The following is a 23,182-nucleotide window of genomic DNA, read 5'->3' on the forward strand; positions in this document are numbered from 1 at the left end:
CTTTTATAGAAAAAAACAATTTTTAAACCATGGATTAGACAGTAAGTACTTGGCAGGAAAATGAAGGAAAAGGTAGAATAATACTTTGGGGAGTATCTATAAGTATATGTGGATTTTAAAAATAATCAGATAAATTTAATTGTGAGACTTGAAACAACAGAAGACAGCAAATTTTAAAAAGAAGAATTCAGTTATTATTACACAAGTTCTTGGAATGTTAATGGTTAATTTTAAAATAATAAACACAAAAGGATAAATTTACAGTTTGTGTAAATATATAGATTTCTTGAGCAACTACTGTATTCCGAAAATTGTACTGAGAGAAATGAATAGGATCTATGCCTCAAGACTTATTTAATATAGTTGAAGAGTCAGTACTTGTCATTCATTATTACTCATAATTTGTAAATTTTGATAATTCCCAGGGACTGCAATCACATGTACTGGTATTTGAGGTATGGAGTTACTTCCCCTTAAAACCAATAATCCCACTGAATTTCAGATTCACTTTACTATGTTGTTCTATACAAATGACTAATTTCTAATTATATGAAATAAAAATTATGGACAGAAGCCTATGAGTAGGAGTTATACACCCATATTCACAGTAAGACTCATTCCCTGATCCAGGGGCCAAAGGAAGCTAAACTAAGTATTTTGAATAATATCGATTATGGTTCCCAATTTCTCAGTGACCCCTTCCTTCTCATGCTGTTGACTAACTGCTAGCTCTTTTGAAAGTCAGGATAGTTGTGGTCTCAGCAGGAAACATTTATTCCAAATCTTCTTCTCTGGTTCTGCCTTTCCAGGTTGGATGGAGACAGAGAAAAAGAGAAAGAATCCAGGAATCCAGACGTTCTGCAGAGAACACTGTATTCTGTGCACATGCACAGGAGGTACATGGTGGCATAAGCCCTGGACTGGGAGGCAGGAAAATCTGCGTTCAGCTCCCTGATCATCATCTAACTAGTTGTGTAAGTTCCTGCACATTTAATTTCTCAGGACTTTAGTTTCCTACTGTAAAATGAGATTATGGTAAATGGTCTATATTTTTTAGCTTTAAATTTATTTTTGAGTTGACCATAAAAATATAACCCTTATGTTTTAGCACACTTCATAAACAGATTCAAAGAATGTAACTTATCAACACCATAGTATACGGCATATGTGATAATGTTACACGGAGAAGTTTCTGCACATTGTCAGCTTATAATTCCAAAATAATATTAAATGAATTGTGAAGCATTGGTGGAAGTTTTATAAGTATAAATAAAAGAGCTTTTATAAACAAATGAATGCATTGTGACAGGCTTGAAAGATAGGTTAACATAGGCCAAAATAACTAATCTGAAAGATTAAATTTACTATCTTTAGACAAGAATCATATTAGATGAATTTAGTTAGGGTTTTTTCTATTACCATCCATAGGAATATAAACTTTACTGTAATTTCTTGGTTCTAATTAAAATGGAGTACAATCATCCAAAATCCAAAGCTACATTTAATCATCTGAGCTATTCTTATTGTTTAAGGCATTCTGAGGTTCTGAGATCCTTGATAATAAACTTCTTAGGAATAAAAGGAGAAATATTAGCTTCTACATTTTAGAAAATTTGCTTCATATTAGGCTATAGGAAAATTACTGGTATACATAATTTTCCCTCCATTGAACTGCAACCTTAGGTCATAAATGAATGTTTTATTAATAGTATTAATATTGACTAGATAAGTCTATATAATTAATTTGCATGCTTAACTATTCCCTCCCATCTTTCTCCAAATTTTGCATTTTCCCCCCTTATGTACTACTTTGAAATCTTCATTAATCTTATGATTTTTTCTTTTCTATAATCTTTGGTTGAAGATTTTGGTTCTTAATCTTTAAGAACTGTACCATGATATCTAAGATTGTCCATCTATTCTACATCATCTTATATTTTTTTTCTCATGTACCTTGTTTTTAAATCCTTTTATTGCTTGCTACATATTTGACCTAGAATATAGCTTAAGTAAATACCAACCTCTCTAACTACTAAGACATTTACTGCTTTTATTTGAAAATATATAAGAAATTTCTCTCTTCAAAACAGCACGTTCACTCAAATTTAAAACCATGGAAAATGCTAAATTTACACAAGTCCAATAAAGATGCAATGTTGTAAGTCCTATGAAAAATATGAATCTGATTTTGTAATGTCATTAAGGAAATACTATCACAAAAACAGCATCAGGTGTGGCTGCAAGGCCATTAAAAAAGTAATATGCCAGGAAACATTTTTAGTAGTTTCATTGTCTAAAGTTAAGTTGAACACTTAGTCATCTTGTGCCAGTAATAGAATTGTTCAATTACTCAACTAGAAATACTTACATATATGTATACACACACATTGCATAGTTTACTGTTGTGTATTTTATTTTATGCTAATTATAGCTCAATAAAACTGATAAGAAAAAATATATGAAATTACTGGAAAACTAACTAAATGAAATTAAAAATAATAATATACTAATTGTTAAAAAATCGCTGTGTAGTATAAACTTAGGAAGACTAATATCAGGTAGAAATTTCTTTTTTTAAAAAAATGGAATTTCAAAGACAAAGGAGTCTTCCACAAGACATTAAAGCAAATGAAAGACAGGATTATATGTATGAGAGGTAGTGATTTACAGAGGATAATAGAAATGTTTAATTAAACTTTTATTTTACCTAAAAAGAAGTGAACCCACATATTTACTAGGTACTCATTATTAGCAGTTGACAGAATCGAATAAAAATAGTGTTATAATTTCTGAACTCAGCGTAATACAATGATTAAGAACAAGATGTCTGAGGTCTGGTGACTTAGTTTTAAATATTTGCCCCAAATTCCCTAGCTCTGTGATTTTGGACAAATTATTTAATCTCTCTAAGCCTCAGGATTTTTATTTATAATATGGGAAAAACAGCAATACGTACTTTTGGGATTTGTGGTGAAGAGTCAAAGACAAAAAATACATAAACTACTTAGCACTGGGTTTGTTGAGAATAAAGGCTAACATATTTTTAATGGAAATAAGACACTGTGTTAGGTTGGGAAATGTTTACTAGCATAGTCTGTGTAGTAATATGATGAAACTGTATTTTTAAACATATTGCTTCACAACACTTCTCTATGCTAGGAAGCGATAAATGTAGCAGTGGGGAAAAGAAAAAGTAAGTAATTTCCCCATTAAGTAAAGTTCATATCAATGAAGAGGTAAATTTCAGTAGAAACTATAATATCTCTTGTGACATCAACTATGTGTGTTTTCAGTGGTATGATAGCCTCTTCCTTATGAATGATATCTAGGCCATGTTCCTCAAAATCCCTCTGTGCAGTAGCCCAGTCTGATAGAATGAAAAATGAATGTCAAACTGCCGTGAAAAATAAGAGTAGTGAAGAAAATCTGAGCACTACACGCACTAGGTTTTGCTTAAAGGGCATATAGAAAATAATTTGACATAAATATTGATATGTGGAAAACATTGATATGTGGGGAACTGTATTAACACAAAGCATCAGACATAGGGCTGCTAGATTTAAACAATATTTTGCTTTAAAAATGAGAAAAAAAAGGAAAATTCTGAAAAGGGAAAAAAAGCCAAAGCAGAAACTGATCATTTTGGAAAAGGTCAACAAATAGTGCAAACAAGACCCATGGCAGACTCTGAAATTTCCCATATGGGAAAGCCATTCATATGTGCAGAAGTATCAACAGCTTTGAAGTTAAGTAAGAAGGATAATTATTGCTTTAACTAGATACATCTCCAAATGAAATCTAGGGTGAAATGGAGCTATTCCTTGCCATAAATTATAGGGACATAGTTCTCCTAGAACTCATGGTTCCTATGACTTATTTTCAGGTTGCTTCACAGAAACAGATTGTTGAATATACTTACTCATTAGCAGAGGTCTCAACAAGTCAATTCCACAAAATAATAAATACACAGAGAAAAAAATAAAAGAGTAAATTGAGTTTCAATTTTTAATGACATGCACATCCAACTTAGAAGATAGTTAACCATGCCCTAAAAATTCTGTAATTTCTTGATATCATTAATAAAGTCATACTCAAATAACGTTTTCTCATTGAAATTGTTGTTAAACTGTCTTTTCTTTCATCATTACATATACTTCAATGCCCATCAGGAACCCTGCTATCATCCACATTTTATAGTCATGGTGAACAGATTATATGGCAGTGGAAGATGATATACCATATACCAGCCTCCCTCTCCCTACTTTATTAATATATTGGAGACTAAGCTAGTTCTGACACATTAGCAGGCTCTCAGAACACATATAGGTTACTAGGTAGGTGAACATTAGATCTGGTGATTCTTCTGACATGTCAAAGCTTCTCTTTAAAGGCTTATTCATCTAAGTTTTCTCTCATAATCTATTTATAGGACTCAAAAGAGACTTTGATCAAAAGTGGTTGGATCATATCTTTAACAGTGTGAAAGTTAGATTTATTTTTTACATCTGCTAAACTGCTTTTTCATATACACTCCCCCAGTGACTTTCACAAGCATCACTCCAGTGCATATACCAGAGACTTCATGCTGCAAATACTGCTCCTTGTGCTTGAGGCAGAGATTCTACCACTAGGAGTCCTACTCAATCACTTGATAAGTATTAATGTGTCAGCCATGAGAAGGCCTAAGACCCTTGCCATTAAATTCCAGGTTGTTTGTAAGGCACTATAGGGGGATGTATATCTTTTAAATAATATGGGCAATATGTACATCATCTGAGTTAAATGAACACCATTTATACCCACAGATATTAGACATGTAGAGCCAGGAATATTAACAGAAGAGCTCTTATTAGATGTCAGAGTAACAATTGCCAAGCACCCCTGTAGTAGACCATTATGCCATAGTTTCCTGAAAATATCCTCATGTCTTAGTTTCTTTCTTAGCTCTCTATTTTCCCCTTGTGAGCTATCTTCTATTTATTTGACACAGTTTATGTAATCTATCTCTACACTTGTTCTTGCTCTGTTGTCAGATATTAAGTGGCCTAAGCCACTTGACATCCTAGTTCACTACACCCAACTTGCGACTATCTTATTTACTTGGACTAGTTTGGAGTATTTACTTGATTATTTACTTGGATTATTTACTTTATCCTGACACGATCAGTTCCATTCACCTTCACTTATTGCCAAGGTCCACTTTTTTTAATGTGGTTGATTTTTATCTATATTTTATCTATATTTCACAAGAAATGTTGTAGATTATAATTCATGGGGTAAAATGTGGAGTCTGAAAAGACCATGAAACACCATGGAGCATACCCAAAAGAGGAGAACAATTTTAGGTTTATACTGCTTCTGTGAAGGAACACTCTAGGTCTTAATTGAGTTCACCCTAGGTCTTAATTACAAAGCCAGAGTTCCATTAAGAATGTCAGGGATACTGTTCACAAAAAAGGGGTAATGTATGTAGCACAATCTGTCAATTTCACACTCTATCTCTTTGGCCTACACCTCAGGTAGTTTTCATAGAGGACTTAAACATACCAACAACTTCCTGCATCTCTGCTCTGGAGATATCTCTGGCCACGGGAAGATGCTAGGCAGTCACACAAGGCAAGCTTAAAGTGCATGCAAGATAATTCACTGGAGCTCCTGGAGTCCCAGGGGTTGTAGGTAATTTCTCCAACTTTTATTTGCAGGGCAAGGGGTTATATATAAGTTCTTCAATTCCCTGCCCCTCAGTAGTCAAATTCTGTGGCATGTTTTGCACAGTCTTTTAGCAGCTTCTGGTGATATTAATCCCAATTGCCAACAGGGGTAACATGCTCATTAACTCATCTTCTATTGACTTTACTCCATTCATTTCTCACTTTCCTTCTTTCTCAAGTAGTTCCAGGGTTCAACTCACAAAGAGATTTCTTGTATCTAAATTCCTGTGTTAGTATCTATTAATGGAAGAACCCAAATTAAGATAAAACATAAGGATTTGTTCCCCAAATTGATCATATTTATAGTTCATGTAGTCTAAATTGTTACCTAGTACTAGGTACTTTATTATTTTGACCTCTGCCTCAAGAGGTTAAAAAAGTAGTTGGAATATACTTGTTTAAATTAATAAGATACCATGTATCTCATACTAATTATTTATATATATTTTGTTGAAAGACATTTAGTATTTCCTCTTAGCAGTTTAGAAATTAAATTAAGGTTGTACCAGATTATTTTCACCCCATTGGTCTATAATCAGATAACAAAAGGGATCTGATTGTCAGTCATACTCACACAATATCAGAGACTTTACCTGATGTTATGAGTTGAATTGTGTCCCCCCACCCCCCCAAAAAAATATGTTGAAATCCTAACCTCTAGTACCTCAAAATGTAGAGACAGTGTCATTGCAAATGTAATTAATTGAGATTTGGTTATACCAGAGTAGGGAGGCCCTTAATCAAACATAATGAGTGTCCTTATAAAAGATGGCATGTGAAGACACACACACAGAAAACGCCATGTAGTAATAAAGGAAGACAATAAAGCTACAAGCTAATGAATGCCAAGAACTGCCCACAAACCATAAGAAGCTAGGATGAGGCAAGGAATGATTCCCTTATGTCTCTACCAACACCTTGATTTTAGACATCTACCTTTGGAATATGTTTCTGTTGTTTTAAGCCACTCAATTTGTGGTACTTCGGCAGCCCTAGGAAACTAATATACTTACTATCAAGCTATATTTAAGAATTCAAGGGTCCTAGTAATCACAAGGCACAGGCAAATAGAGATATGTCCAGGTCAGGTACTGTAGCACTCCAGGTCTTTTCTTTCCATATCAGACACACTTTGACCAGATTAATATAGAAGTATCTAAGAAATATAAGGAGCCACATTCATAATAGAGAAGGGAGCCCCTCAGTCATCTCCATTTTATACTTAAATATTTAAATAGCTAATGTGATTTTTCCAGGGATCCATGCCACATAAATTCATGGATTCCAAGTGTATTTACTTCAGGCACACTAGACAAACTAGGTAAACCCTGCTAAAATGATTCCACAGATAACAACTCTCCTACTGGCAAAACCATTAAACAGTTTGTCTGCAGATCTGTCATTAACATGTTTACAAGGTTTGATAGAGCTTTTCCCCCCAGCAAAGGAACAGAAGAGATTCCTGACCTGCTGCTTAACCATTTTTCTTCCAACATAATAAAAGTATATTTATAATGTTTTAAACTTATTTTTAGCTCTCTGTAGATTTTAAAGATAAATTATTGGTTAATTAAAGGAAATTATAAGGAAGATAGTATCTGCTGTATTTCTGCTGTATTCAAACTTTTTTATATTATTGTTTTTTAAATGCTTTATCTTTAGTCTTAGGAAAACATATGTTAGAAAGACATGATTTTACCATGCAGTCATGTAGTCTTGAACAAGTTACTTAAACTCAGCTTATACTTTCTAAACCTGAAATGAGAATAACTAGTCCACAATTAAATTTTAATTATTGGGTACCGTGAATCTCACTGTAAATGCACCATATATTAGTCCCTTCTTCTCACCTTGGTCTCATCTCAATAATTTCTAGCGTCTCCACTCTGTTGTTTTAAGGTATACTTGCTGGATTGTAGACAGTATTCTCAGTGTAGATACTTCACATTTTGGTATTGTGTGTTGTTTTGTTTTTAGGAATAAAGTTTCATAGTGCTTTAGATTTAAACTGAGAATGAATTTCAATGTCTTCTTTGCATGCTATGTTTAAAAAAGTGGGAAAAAGCATTAAAATCTTCAAATATAGCTTTAAAATGTTGTTTGATTCATGTTTAAGTACATATTAGAAAGATGCAAAGCAATATAAATAGAAATTTAATCCTGGGGATAATAAAGAAGGGCTTTAATTATTATAACAGATGATATGAAATTTAGATAGGTTGATATATTTTATATATTTAAAGTGTGCCATTTATAGTTCTGGATCAGAAGAGTGGCATCATTTTTTAACAAAAGTTAACTCTTGGGTAAGTATCTAGCTGGGATATAATATATCTATTTCATATGTTTAATATAATTTTTTAGTTTAAATTAAATTTCAAGTCTGCATACCACAGCATATGTGTGAATACATAGTGTTCATATAACTGTGTGACTCACAGAATTTTCACAAACACATCAGAGCCAATATAGTGGCTTTCTCCTGGGCTATAGTCCTCAGTTACACCCTGAATAGAATTTAAACTCTTATGCTGTGTGTCTTTCTTTAAGTCAACATACCTATCCAATAACTCTCCAGGGATAATCACTTCTGAATTCTAAGAGTAGAGATTAATTACAACACTTTTTGTACATTATAAATAAATAATTATTAATAAATACTCTTTTGTACCTGGCCTTTTAACTCAAGATTATGTTTGTGAGGCCCCATCCATATTTTTAAGTGTAGTCACTGTTCTATGTGGAATGTTTTGTTTGTTTATTTTTGCCATAGTCTTTTCATGCTTGACTCATTCTTATCATTCAGGTCTATCATGAAAAGATGTGATTTCAAAGGAGATGTTTTTAAATTCATCCTCCGCCTTCCATTTGACTACTTTACAGTACTTACTGTACTTACTGTTATTGGAAATCATTTTGTATACTTACTTTTTATAAATAATTTATTGAGGTATAATTAACAAAATAAATTTCACATATTTAAAGTATAATTTTGACATAGGTATACACCTATGAAAACGCCAAAACTCCTCCGTGAAAACATCATCTTTGAGGGGAGATAGTGATAGAGAAGGAACATGCAGGGAAATTCCAAGATATGGATATTATTCTGTTTCTTCATCCAGTGTTGACTGCATACTTGCCTTTGTAGAGTTTCACTGAACTGAATACTGATGATTTGTGCACTTTTTTCTAGTGTATGTTATATTTCAATTTTCAAAAATTATGCTCTGATTTGTCTTCAATCCCTATGCTTTCTTTACTTGAATCTTAATGTCTATTTTTGTGCAGTTCTTTTCTATACAAAAGTATTTTTCACATATTTATGAATAAAGACTCAAATCTTCCAGGCATTATAACAGACTCATGGAACTGCATGTTTAACTAACTCAAGGGTTAGATTTTAATATAAACAGCAATCTACTGTTAACCTAACTTAAAGCTGCATGATCTTACGTAGGAGTATCAAGAGTTAAAAGATTTTTTCCTGATTTATAAACTGAAGATTTCAAGTGACTAAAATTCCCTTAAAAATAATTTAAATTTTAGACAGTTTTTCTTTAAAAGACATACTAATTAGATCTCTAAAAAAGAACTAAAATACTGGTTATATTTTTCTTGCAAAATTCCTTATGTCTCGTGAAGAAATACCTTATGTTTCAGCATCCACTGAGTTCATAAACACCTCCTGAATGTTTTCACACTATGTAGTTGTGTTATGTGAGAAAAGCAGTCCTTTTCACCCTTAATTGTCTTCTAATGTATGCTTACCATATGGCAAGCTGCTGAGTATAACAAAACAGTGATGCTAATGCTCTTTTATTTTATAGAAATCTGACAGTAAATAAGTCAATAATAATCTTAGGCATTCTTTAAGTAGAAGGGGTGTCTCCTGTCACCTCTCCAGAAAGACTACCAAAATAACCCACTGACTGAATATAGATTTATTGCTTACTGCAGAAAGGCAGTGAACTATCTCGACAGTTTTAGGAGTACTTGGAACAGAAAGGTCAGGACAGGATATTTATAAGATTTGGGGGATCCAATTAAAGGGGGTCCTTTCAGTGAGAGGGTATACTTGAAATTGGGTCAAATTTGTAAAATAATAATTTATTAGTAAGGGACTCAGTTGGGATTGTCAAAGTGAGCCTTGATGAGCCCATCTGAGAAGTCGATGGCTGTGAGAAGAGAATTGTACTTCAGGAGAGCTAGTGAAATATTCTATGCTTTGGGTGTCTGGATTTTCATGAAGTACTTAGAACAAACTTATCTGTAAATTAACCTTCTTGGGTAAGAGTTTCCTGGAAGAGCAAAATGTTAATGCAGACTGTTGGACAGTAATGTTAAAACAGACACTCAGCTTTCATTTCTCAAGGATTTTAAAGAAATTTATACTGAGAAATAGCTTCACCAATTATTAAAAATGCTCAAACTTACCACTAGTAATATGGCATTGTCCTTCCTAGAAATGCCACATGTTTGAGATGCTGAGAACTATATAAAATAGTAACTTAGTCAATAATATGAAAAAATCAAATAATTTAATAGTTAAAAGCATAAAAGCAGTACTAAGTACATGTAATGAAAAAGCACAAAATAATTTTACCAAAGTGTTCCTTGTAATGATTTTCATCATTTTCTCTTTCCAACATTTTATAAATTTTGTGATATTAATTATTTTAAAATATAGATCTTGTCTTCAGAAGGTTGTTTCCCATATTTACTTTTGTCTATGTATTTCTCCAGTTTATCATCTTTAGAGGTATCCATTTTTTTCACATTTATTTTACTTAAAATAGCAATGCATCTTACAAGTTAAGGTATTTAAAAATTACTATCAATCTGGCAGCACATGTAAAAAACCTTCTATTTTTCATTATCAGACTCAGTGGTGGTTAAATTTGTTGAAATATGGTATGTAGGTATATTTTTAACATTAAATATTCAGGAATTCATTAAGTAATATCATGGATAAAATTTGAGGTTATCAGTCAGTGTTTATGGAACGAAGTAATTTCAAATGCAAATTGTAATTATAGCTCAAGTAGCACAAATACATTTTTAAACTAAAAATTATTTTAAGAAAGTTAAACATCAATATTTTATTCCCAAATATTATATGGTTTCTGAATTATGAGTTTGAGTTTCTTTAAGTTAATCCATCAAATTCTAGAAAAAAATATCCATTATTGGATCCTTTTTCGATTGTGACCTTGGCCTTAAATTATGTGCTTAAAGAGATTTCAGCATTTAAATGCTCATTGTAAATTAGATTACTGAAGCACAACATAGTGTCTTATTTCTGAGCAATTATTTTTTCCAAGTTTTCTACAGGAAAATTATTATTAGCACATTCTATTTTCCAAATAATTTGTCCTTCAAATTTACTGAGTTTAAGTACTTTCTTTATTAGTTTGCTTAATCATTTCATTCATCTTACAATCTAAGTGGAAGATACTTTAAACCAAAGGACTTAACTATATCTATTTGAGAGAGATGGACGGCTAGCTCAGTTCTCTTGGGTGTGAGCTCTGCATCAATCTTAGAGATTATTCCCTCTAATATTCACTTGAAATGGCTTTTACAGATAAGCAAATACCAGTAAAGAATTCCAGAATTCATTAGTTTGGTCTTCATGAAATAAATACATTATGTTTTAGGACTTCAAATACTCATGCTCAAGTATAAAAATGAGTTTTTATCACCTCCTATCAGATGAAGACACATTTTTCCTTTTATTAATATGAGCAGTTGAGCTTTGACTCTAATATGTCTATTTTAGGATGTATACACAGCAGATAGTCTCAGCATATCTGTTCTATGTTTATGTCTCTCAAAGTTATCCAAATATTGTCACAGTGTACTTAACTCAAACAAATAGACATTTAAAATAAAATTGAATAGTAATTTTATAAATATTATGCTTAAATAATTTACAAAGTCTTAACTAATACAAAATTTTTTTAAATCAAGTTTTAGGCTTTAACTTGTCTAAATTCTGTTCTGTTTCTCTCCTCTGATTATGATTATAGAACATAAATTCTGTGGAGGGTATGTAAAGCATATAACTTATATGAAAGTTTTGTAAAAGGTTATTAAAAAAACCTCAGATAACAGAAATACAGTACTGCTGGACAAAGAGAATCAATCATACTGGTGATACAGAAATTGGCAGTTATCACAAAAATGTTAGGACTAGTGATATTTGAATTTTAAGGCATTTCATTCAAACCTATCCTCTTAAGATTATTGAGGGACAACTGCAGCAGTTTTCAAATGGCTTTTCCCCCTACAGCCTGTTTTATATACTATCTTCTGAAACAGTGCTCATTATACCACTGACTATTGTAGATGCTGAGTAGTTTTCTAGTGACTGGAAACCTAAGTACAAAGAACCAGTAAGGAAAAAGTATATAGCAACAGCTTACTTTTCCAGACACATTTCTTCAATTTCCTTGAACCCAGTTCTTCTCCTCTGCATTATTCAAAGTCCACAAACATACCCATCAATTCTCAGACTTGCTGCTTTCCTTCAGCACACAGTAATTTACATAAAATCCTACATTGGCCAACTGAAATCCATTTTGCCTTCACTTGCCATCTTACACGGCTTCTTCTATGCATGCATGCATTCATTTATCACACAAATGCTTACTGAGTACCAGCTATGTATCAGGCACCATAACCATCCTAAATGGTTAGGATTTAGATGCATCAGTGAGCAAAATTGCCAAAGATACCTGGATTTGAACAGCTGATATTCAGGCTAGAGTAAACAGAGAATAAACAACAGGTATGATAAACAAGTAAATCATAATTATTAAGAAGGTAAAAAAATTCTATGGAAATTCCCTGGCAGTCCAGTGGTTAGTACTTGGCACTCTCACTGATGGGGCCCTGGGTTCAATCTCTGGTCAGGGGCTTGTTGAATACCTCTGATTAGCTGTTGATTTTTAAAGAAAATATCACCCACAAGCCACACAACGCAGCCAAAAAAAAACACACTATGGATTTATATATATATAAGGGAAAAGTATAAGCGGAGAAGGAGTGCTGAGGGAGGGAGGAAGCAGATGGAATTATTAAATCTGGATGTTCAACGCAGGTCACTGAAAATGAGACATTTGAATAAAATACAGAAGAAAATAAGGATGTTAGCCACAGGAAGAGCTGGGACCGTATCCATGAGGAGGGAGCTTGCCTGGAATGCAAGAAAAGGCATATAGGCCAGTGAATCTGGGGTTGAGTTAGCTTACCAGGGTACTAAAAGAAAAAGCCAGAGGGGTAGGAGTGCAAATCTACAGACCAATGAGTGAAATGGGGACAAATGCACAGATTTATCAAAGGAATGAAGTTATCTGAGTTATATATTTAAGGGATCATGTAGGCTTCTATGTAATTCTTTGGGGAAAGGAAGGCAGGTAGAAGCAGTAAGGTATGAGGAGCTAGGAAGTTACTGACATAATCAAGAAGTCCCATTACCCCCACAAGAAGAGAGATATTTTGGATATAATGGGGAAGATGAAGAATAGTGGTACTGTAAATGTTTGGACAATAAAGCCAAGAAGATTTCTTCTATGAAATTTTCCCAAATTCTATAGATACACACTTCTGTAACACTTGTTTCATATTGCATTATAAAATATATCCCAGCTCTTATTTTTCTAAATATTTTTGTCACAAGTTTGTGTCTTACAAGGGCAAGAAATATCTAATGACCTGTTGAATACCTCTGAATTTGCTTAATATTTTGAAGAAAATATTACCATAGAATATTTTTAGAGCAACTGAAATTAATACTATGTAAACATTTCTGAAACACAATGTTTTCAAAAGTATGTGTATACCTAGAAACATATATGTATATAAATATATACATACACATGTACATATACATGTTGGGGAAATGTATGTATATATATACATATACACAGATATGTATATACATATATATATATATATATATATATACACACACATACATATATACATGTATACGTGTGTATATATATATATACATATACATATTGTTGGGACATATAATTTTTAAAAATCTCTTCCCAACCTAGAAAACTTCTTCCATATACGTAGAAGAGAAAGAAAAACAATTTTACTGTTGAATAAGAATTAAATCAGAATGTGATGTACATCACAGGTAATCCACTAAGAGATTTTAGAGACAATTTTTATATAGCCAAATGGCCAACCATCACATATATGTTCTCAAGATAAATAATAAATAGTCCTCAAGTAAAAGGATTTAACAGCACTATAGGTCACACATAATTCATCTGGTAATTGGAATGACCATCTGTGTTAGGAAATTGGTTTTATCTAAAGGAAAAATAAATTTCTCATATCTTTATGACACTAATGTCATACCTAAGTAGTTTTGCAACTTGGAGAGAGGCATCTACCCAAATTAGGCTCCTTCCTTCTCACAGAAACTTGGAGATAGTGGGGCTAGCTTCCTTGAAGATTACACTTCAAACAGATGGCTCCCAGGTCCTTGAGAAGGCATTCCTGGATCTTAAAACTGGCAATAAGCTTAATTAGCTTTTACAAGATTTATATATATTTCAAAGAGACAGTGAAGAGTTTACACATTTTCTAAAGTAAATGAGCTCAGAAAAAGGAGGGGAGAAGTCTCTTATTTATAACAGGAGAATTAAGCATTTCATTTTTATTTGTATTTGCTCTTGTGGCACACACACAAGCACACACAAACACATAGACCAAAACATAACATTGTGTTACACTAGCTCCTTCAAGAAACAGACACCAAGATAAGATTAAGTGTGCAAAAATTTATTAGAAAAAATGAATGTGAGAAAAAAAGGAAGGAGCTTGGAGAGCCATGATTCTGAGATGCAAGTCTGATCTCAAATGCAGGAGTGAGTGAAAGATGGAAGAAAATTTGGGTGCAAGCATCTTAGACTGATCTCAAGTGCTAAAGAATTGTCATGGAATCTTGGAGTCAAAGTCATTTATGAGGTCACAGGATTTCCTCGGACAGGCCTACCATAATATTCCTACCATGCTCAGGCACTGGCTTGGAATAGCTCATCAGAAATCTAGTTGAGGCACAAACATGGTAATGGATTTCAGAATGCAATAGTTTGGAACGTTGCTCAATGATGTTTGCTGTGGTCAGAGATCTGAGAGGCATATTCTCATGGCCACAGCATTCATATATTCATTTTTCATACCATTTTGGAAAATCCTTTGAACATTTATATATGTTTTAGGCTTGGGAATCTGGATTCCATGATAGAGGTTATTCTCATTGCCAGATTTTTTAATCTGATTAGTCCAAAAAATGATAGTTGAAAGAATAGTTGTGCCCTGAAGATATTTAGTTTATCGTTTATATATGTTATATGTCTACTGAGAAGAGTTACTTGAAAGTCACGATTTATTTATTTATTTATAAAATAAACTTATTTATTTATTTATTTTTGGCTGCGTTGGGTCTTCCTTGCTGCGCACGGGCTTTCTCTAGTTGTGGCGAGTGGGGGCTACTCTTCCTTGCGGTGCGCAGGCTTCTTATTGTGCTGGCTTCTCTTGTTGCGGAGCACAGCCTCTAGGCACGTGGGCTTCAGTAGTTGTGGCACGCAGGCTCAGTAGTTGTGGCTTCAGTCTAAGAGTGCAGACTCAGTAGTTGTGGCTGTATGTATACAGGCTTAGCTGGTCCACAGCATGTGCGATCTTCGTGGACCAGGGCTCGAACCCGTGTCCCCTGCTTTGACAGGCAGATTCTTAACCACTGTGTCACCAGGGAAGTCTGGAAAGTCACTATTTAGAGTCAAGGAAAGTATCTGCTTTATTGGATGCTGTTGCAGAACAACAGTTTTCTTGATTATCATTTTTTATTCACATTCTTTTTTGCCCAAAACCATCACTTTAAATTTGTTCTACCTGGAAACATAAAGTAAATCTTGAATCTCTTGACAATTACAAAATCCAAAAATCTTTTAAAACTGAATGTATTTGTCAGATTAATGCAAAAATCTTTGGATGGCAAAACCTGACGTGTATTTAATGTGAACCTATTTAGTGTTTTTCTTTATGTCACTTGTAGATATTAATGTTTTGCTACACAAATAGTAATGTGTTTGTGTTAACTTTGCAAATTGTCAACTTGGCTTGACTGACCTATGTTTCCCAGAATTCCCACCAGTGGTTAGGACTCGGCCCTTTCACTGTGTGGGCCCAGGTTTGATCCTTGGTTGGGGAACTAAGATCCCTCATGCTGTGCAGTGCAGCCAAATTAGAAAAAAAAAAAAAAGAAGAAGAAGAAGAGCAGTTTAAAAGAAAAAAATGGATGAGCCACCAAAGGTGTTTCTCCACAGGATTTGAAGGGCAGAAGTGAAGCAGCAGCCGTTTTGTTTTTGTACTCAAGAGGTCAGGACAGAGACTATTTGTTGACTTTCCTCATTGGCCTGTGGCAGCTGCCTGGCCTGAAATTAAATCCACTTTTCCCAGAATCCTCCTTTCGTTTCTCTACTTCTGGGTCATATGTGCATTTATCTATATGATAAAAGATATCAGCTTCTTCTCTAAGATACTCTCTTCATCAAGGATGAAGGCCGTGTGAACTGACTTTGGTTCCAGTCTATTCTCATGGGTTCTTCTTCTGTTTGTGGGTTCCAGCTTATCCTGGCTTTCACTCACGTTACATTCATTTTTAATTCCTAACTGCCTGCCTTGTGAACTTTAAGCACATATAAAATAGGAAAGTATCACACTGTTGAAACAGCTCACAGAATTGTGTGAGGTCAAATCTCTGAAACAAATTCCTGCAAATATGTATGCATTAAGTAGCAAACACAAGTGATTCTATTTCTCTGATTGAACACTGACCAGTACAGAATTGGGTATCAAGAGTGGTTCCAAAGAACATAATCTTAATTCATTCTATGTTACCTGTAATTGGGTCTCTGATCTTATTAGATTTAAATATATTATACCTATGTTTTCAATTTTAATTGAATTGAATTTTATTTTTTTCCCCTCTGGTTGTGTAGATTTTTAAAAAAATTTTATTGTCGTATAGTTGATTTAATGTTGTGTTAGTTTCTGCTGCACAGCAAAGTGAATCAGTTATACACATACATATATCCACTCTTTTTTAGATTCTTTTCTCATATAGGTCATTACAGAATATTGAGAAGAGTTCCCTGTGCTATATAGAAGGTCCTTATTAGTTATCTATTTTATATATAGTAGTGTGTATATGTCAGTTTTAATTTCAGAAGGGACATTTATAGTCCACAATATGCAGAGGCAAAACAGTTCTGTAAATTATCATTTGTAGATATTGTGAAAATAAATAAGGTAAACCTCATTTAAAATGGAGTCAGGGAAGCCCCTGAAGGGAGAGCTCTCATGCACATACCACTCATTGCAGCCTGCATAACCAGTAGGAAGAAGGAAAATAAGACTTTAACAAGGTCTGTTCGTATAGAATTCTCTGTATAAAGTTTTCTCAGTCTCAACTTCTTAACTTTGATGATAAGAATGTTACTTTTCTTCTGGTACAAAGGGAGAACATTTTTCACCAAGGGAATTTAATCTCCCGTTTTAAGAAAAGAAGGAAAATGCCCCAGCAGCATTCCTGCCCCAGCCAGAACGCACTAACACCACTTGCAGACCAATAAGAAACTGCTGCAATCTTGAACTCTTGTTCTTCTTCAATGAAATTTCATTCAAAACAACCCTCCCCAATTTCCTTCCAAACCTAATAAAAGTAAGACCTTCCTCTGTTTCTTCAGATTTACCTGACTCACCAGCTTGCCTGTCTTGAATTGCAATTCTCTGCTATTTCTGAATAAATCCATTTTGCTGGTAAAATAAGGGGCTACTTTATTTCTGTGGTGATATTATTTGGTAATCAAAAGTGAGAGCCAAAGAAGACCCAACAACTCCTAGCACGGGAGCAAACAAATGCTAGTAACCACAAAGCTCATTGAGCTCAGTGCTTTTCTCCCTAATCCTGGAGTTGAGGGTTCTCCTCCTGGATCTGAGCTCAGTCTCTTTGCATTTTGAGCTCGCCAGCTTATTTGGGATCTGTTTTTATGAACCTTCTTGGTAAGTCACTCATTCTGTTCAAAAGAGGGAAAACATGTGATTTCTGGTATTTTAGAACAGCTGTTGGAAAACAGGACCCATCATAATTAAGGGTGTTTTAGGGAATCCAAAGGCAAGATAGGATCCACCTAGTCCTTGGACCAGGATCTTGTTGCCTTTCTGAAAAAATGGATGAACTTTTGGATAATTTGGAATTATAACGGCCATTCTGGGGAATCTTTATTTTATATAAAATTTATAAGGGGCACCCTTAAAAAAGAGTATCCCAAACCTCTCAGAGACAATGGAATACATTCTTTGATTGGTACACAGAAGTTTCTAAGACAAAATGACTTACAGCATGCAAATAAAAAATCTTTAGTAAAAAACTTTGGCCATCTGAGCAAGTAAACTTAACTTACTGAATTTGCCAGAAACACAATTTGGATGCAACTATTCCTTTGAGTTTTCTACCTGAGACATGGCTAAAATTATTAAAAACAAAACCTGTAAGATGTATGCGTCTGTCTGTATATTATGTAAGTCTATATGTGTATAAGTATATAATATTTTTCTACCACTAGGTGGCATTGTCAAAATTAATTTGTAAAGAACACTATTTAATTGGCCTAAAGAAACATTAAGTGTTTATATAAATCAAGTATACTCTCAGAAACACAGAAACTAACCCAAATGTTTTTTTGAGTTCATATGATCTGAGGTAATCTTTGAGAAATAAAAGTTAGCTTAAATTTGTTGGTTTAATGAAAAAGGCATGTCTTCAGAGTCATCAATATTGAATATAATGCAAATATACAACTTTTTCTACCTGGGTTTACTGATAAAATTAGGTTGTGCTATTTCTGTCACAGAATTTGTCAACAAGAAAAACAACTTAAGATGATGGTTAACTATTTAATATCTAACCGAAGCATAGTCGCTAAAAACAAGTGTTTTAAAAATTATAAATAAGATAAAAGTTTATACTAAGTTACATTAAATAATGGATATTCACTGAATATCTAAATCATTTCCAGATAGGATGGTATACTGAGATACTGATTGCTAAACATAAATTTGTCTAGTTTTGGCTTTTTAATTTTTGCAGAGACAAGGGCTATTTGGGGCTCTTAATAAACATGTTTTATGCCACATTGAAAAAAGATTATTATGAGGAAGAACATACTTCTAAAAATTTTTTAACGTATTTATAATTTTTCTAATCTACTGCAGGATCCTAATATATGAGAGATAGTTCACAGTTGCCTGCTTCCTAGTTTTCACTGGAAAGCAAAAATTACAAATAATTTAAAAGGTTGAGAAAAGAGCTCAGAATACAAAATAGACCAAAGAGAAAGTGTCAAAACATATAGAGTAATAAGCGTAAATTAACTCCACATAAACTGTATGTACTGATGATGAAAGAATTCAAAGAAAGCAGCTAGTGCCGCTTTGGAAGATGAGAAACAGTGGAACTCCCATGAAAGCATTTTCCTGTGAGAGGATTTACTATAACTTTTCCTGTGAGAGGATTTACTATAACTTCTTGTTTTTCAAACTGTGTTCACATACTACCGGTTAATTATGATACACATATTACCTGTATTTGTCTATATAAATAAATTGATAATATGTATCTTAAATTTTATCTATAATTTATAAATAGATTTGTTATAGATTTATTTACTATCTATATATAAATAAAAGAGAGCAATTTCATAAGGTGCAAAACAGAATACATACATGGCATACACTAAAAATAGGAAATACATGTCAATTTATTAAACTTTTTTTGGTTAGTTTGTGATCTTTTTTTTTTTTAACATCTTTATTGGAGTATAATTGCTTTATAATGGTGTGTTATTTTCTGTTTTATAACAAAGTGAATCAGCTATACATATACATATATCCCCATATCTCCTCCCTCTTGCGTCTCCCTCCCACCCTCCCTATCCCACCCCTCTAGGTGGTCACAAAGCACTGAGTTGATCTCCCTGTGCCATGTGGCTGCTTCCCCCTACCTATTTTACATTTGGTAGTTTATATATGTCCATGCCACTCTCTCACTTCGTCCCAGCTTACCCTTCCCCCTCCCCATGTCCTCAAGTCCATTCTCTAGTAGGTCTGCGTCTTTATTCCTGTCTTGCCCCTAGGTTCTTCATGACCTTTTTTTTAGATTCCATGTATATGTGTTAGCATACGGTATTTGTTTTTCTCTTTCTGACTTACTTCACTCTGCATGACAGTCTCTAGGTACATCCACTTCACTACAAATAACTCAATTTCATTTCTTTTTATGGCTGAGTAATATTCCATTGTATATATGTGCCACATCTTCTTTATCCATTCATCTGTTGATGGACACTTAGGTTGCTTCCATGTCCTGGCTATTGTAAATAGAGCTGCAATGAACACTGTGGTACATGACTCTTTTTGAATTATGGTTTTCTCTGGGTATATGCCTGGTAGTGGGATTGCTGGGTTGTATGGTAGTTCTATTTTTAGTTTTTTAAGGAACCTCCATACTGTTCTCCATAGTGGCTGTATCAGTTTACATTCCCACCAACAGTGCAAGAGGGTAAACTTTTATTTTTGTTACTTAGATGGTTTTATATATGTAAGTATATATACACATATGTATGTATATACATAATATACACTATGTTTCTTACTAAGGAATGATTCAGCATGATTGAAAGCTACTGCTCTTATACCACAATGAACTGAGCCACAAAATGGTTTGTGCAGCCAGCTGAAAAGGTCAGTTCAAAAACAACCACCCTTTCTGCCCTGTTCAAACTCAGTGATAGTTCCTCAAGGTCAGACTGCAATAATTGTTTAATATGCTCATACCTGTTACCTGATCTTTTCAGATTTGTAGCCAGGCAGCAACCTTTGTATAAAAGAAATTCTCCCATTTCTTATAATTACTTGCAAGGCTGGGAATTCTGGTAGTGGTTTCCCAGATTTATAGATCTGCCATCAATTTGGAAGTTGTCTTCCCATTTTTCAAATCTTTATTCTGTCTACTCAATTTAGGACAACGCTCTTCGGCAGTAATGTGGGGATCCTGTTGCCTCTGTCTGTTCATTCATTCACTCTATCAGAGCAATGTCAGGATGAAACTGTAGACAGAGGTAAGACAGTGAATCTCATACTGTAATTTCCAAAAGTATATGCTTTATTTTAACTATATTATGTAGAAGGAATTTACATTCATTTAATATAGTGAATAGACAGTTATTCTCTCCTATAAGAGTAAATCTGTAATTATTCTATAACAACTACCTCGCATCATTTCTTTCCTAGATAAGCTTTGTAAGTTTTTGAAATTGAGAAGATAACATTTGAACTAATGAAATTGAAATTGTCAGCAAAAAAAAGGAGGAAAAAATTTTGAATACAAACCTGATTTGTAAAAGAGCTAAAAGGTTTTTGTTTTGTTTGTTTGCTTTTACAAAACTACTAGAAATAATAAGGATGAAAGAAAATGACTGTATATGAAAAGTAGGATATGAGTTTTCAGTGAAAGAAGGTATAAATAATGGAGATGCATTTTTGATACGGGAAAAAAAATTTGTCCTAAAATAAAATGATTGCTCCAGAATAAGAAAAGAAAAAAAGATAGGACAAAAGCTAAATGGATATAGAAAGTTGTAGAAGGTTTGTGGAAAAAGAATCCTGGGAAGGGAATTTTATGTATGATCAAGCTGAATAAGATTGAACAAATTGGTCATAAGGGTTTTTAAATTAACCTTTAATATCAATAGTGTACTTAGATAAAACCGGAACTTAATTTTCTTTCATCTGCTAAAGAACAAAGTTTCGTTGGACTATTATTGGTCTGCTCCTGATATAAGAAAATCTTATGAAAGATTTTTCCCTACTTTTATAAGTAATCTGCTTAAAAGCAAAGATTTTATGTTTTACCAACTGTGCCTCACACTGTTTACACAGGTCTTTGATTACTTAAGGAAACTAGTCATCTTGATAATAAAAGAGCTAAGTTTTGCTCTATATTTCTGTGGAGCAACCTTCTATGTTTTCCTGTGAAGTCTTTAATTGTTGTTTTGGTCACCTAGATAACTAAGGATAGTTTCACAATGACTTATGATCCTATTTGACCAGGTGTTTTGAAACCTTTTGGTATTTGACAAATACCTCCCCCCCAAAAAAAATCAAGTTGTAAATGAAGTCTTTTTGACCTCAAACTAACTTTGGGATGTTCCAGAGGGCCTCTGGAACATCTCAAAAGATGTGTTCTCTCTCCTTATAAAAGGAGAGATGTTACACTAATTAGGCTTAATTGATTTGTTAAGTTATGTGGGAAACATTGTCAAATAAGTGATGCTAAACCTTTATTAGATTATATTTGTGTGGACATGTTATTAATATAAGTATTCCAGAATTGTATGAAAGTCCTAGAAATCTGATATGTTCTATTATCACTTGTAATTCTAGTTATTATCTTAAAGTGTTATGTGTCACAGAAATAACCAAATTTCTTCATAAATTGCAATTCTCATCAGATCTTTAACTGTGGCTATTTTAAAGTTATTTGTTCCTTACAGTTATTGTTTTACTCTGATGCTTTTACAAAAGTGTCCTTGCACAAGTGCTTCATCTACAGAGAAATTCATGGAAAGGGCTCTGACAGGTATTCTGGAATAGAGCTTTCTGATAACTTTTCTAATCATACCACTGAACTAGGTAAAAATTTTTGGAACTCTCATGGAGAAACTGATGGCTTCATAAAACTTCCAACAAAAGATTGAAATCAACAAGAATTAGTTACATGGGACTAAATAAACTGAGGAAGATGGTTATAATTTCTTGTATGACTTTTTATTTGAAATTGCTGATTTTTTTAATGTTTTGATTTATCAGATTTAAGAAAGCTTTTTCTCTTAAGCTATCTATGACTTTCAGCAATTTGATAAAATGTACCTTTGTAAACAAAGATGAAGCATTTACTTTTTCTCTCTGCCTGATCCCTTCAATATTCAGAAACTGTCAATGAGTATTTTTCTTTTAATGTCAATACAGTTGTTTGCATGAGTTTAATAAGAAGCTATTCTCCTTGAAACAGGAAACAATTGGAAATATTGGCTATATTATCAAGTCTTTGACTGGAATGTCATATTTGAGAAAGCTATACATACACTCAGATACGACCAATTTTAAGAAACTGCCTGGAAAAATCACTCTAGTATCTTGCTTACAAGATTCCAGGAAAGTATTCTTTAAAAGAGCTTATGTGGTCACTTACTATTCTTGCTGCATTTGGGTCAATAATCAGGCCAAAATTAATTCAAACAAATTAGTTCTACTATGATTATCTTTGACAAAAGGAGGAATAATTATGGAGAGAAAAATTGTTTGCACGTTTGTAAATATTAGAT

General features: G+C 33.3%; 1 long non-coding RNA gene across 1 annotated transcript; it reads left to right on the forward strand.

Annotated features, from left to right (window-relative positions):
* The first annotated feature begins 811 nt into the window (after positions 1-811).
* LOC118897688 lies at positions 812-22,607 on the forward strand. The gene is made up of 3 exons (XR_005020531.1): positions 812-974; positions 20,457-20,540; positions 20,820-22,607. It is a non-coding gene; the product is annotated as an uncharacterized LOC118897688 (long non-coding RNA).
* Positions 22,608-23,182: the final 575 nt, after the last annotated feature.

This window comes from Balaenoptera musculus, chromosome 7, assembly GCF_009873245.2.
Source record: "Balaenoptera musculus isolate JJ_BM4_2016_0621 chromosome 7, mBalMus1.pri.v3, whole genome shotgun sequence".
Classification (NCBI taxonomy): Eukaryota; Metazoa; Chordata; class Mammalia; order Artiodactyla; family Balaenopteridae; genus Balaenoptera; species Balaenoptera musculus.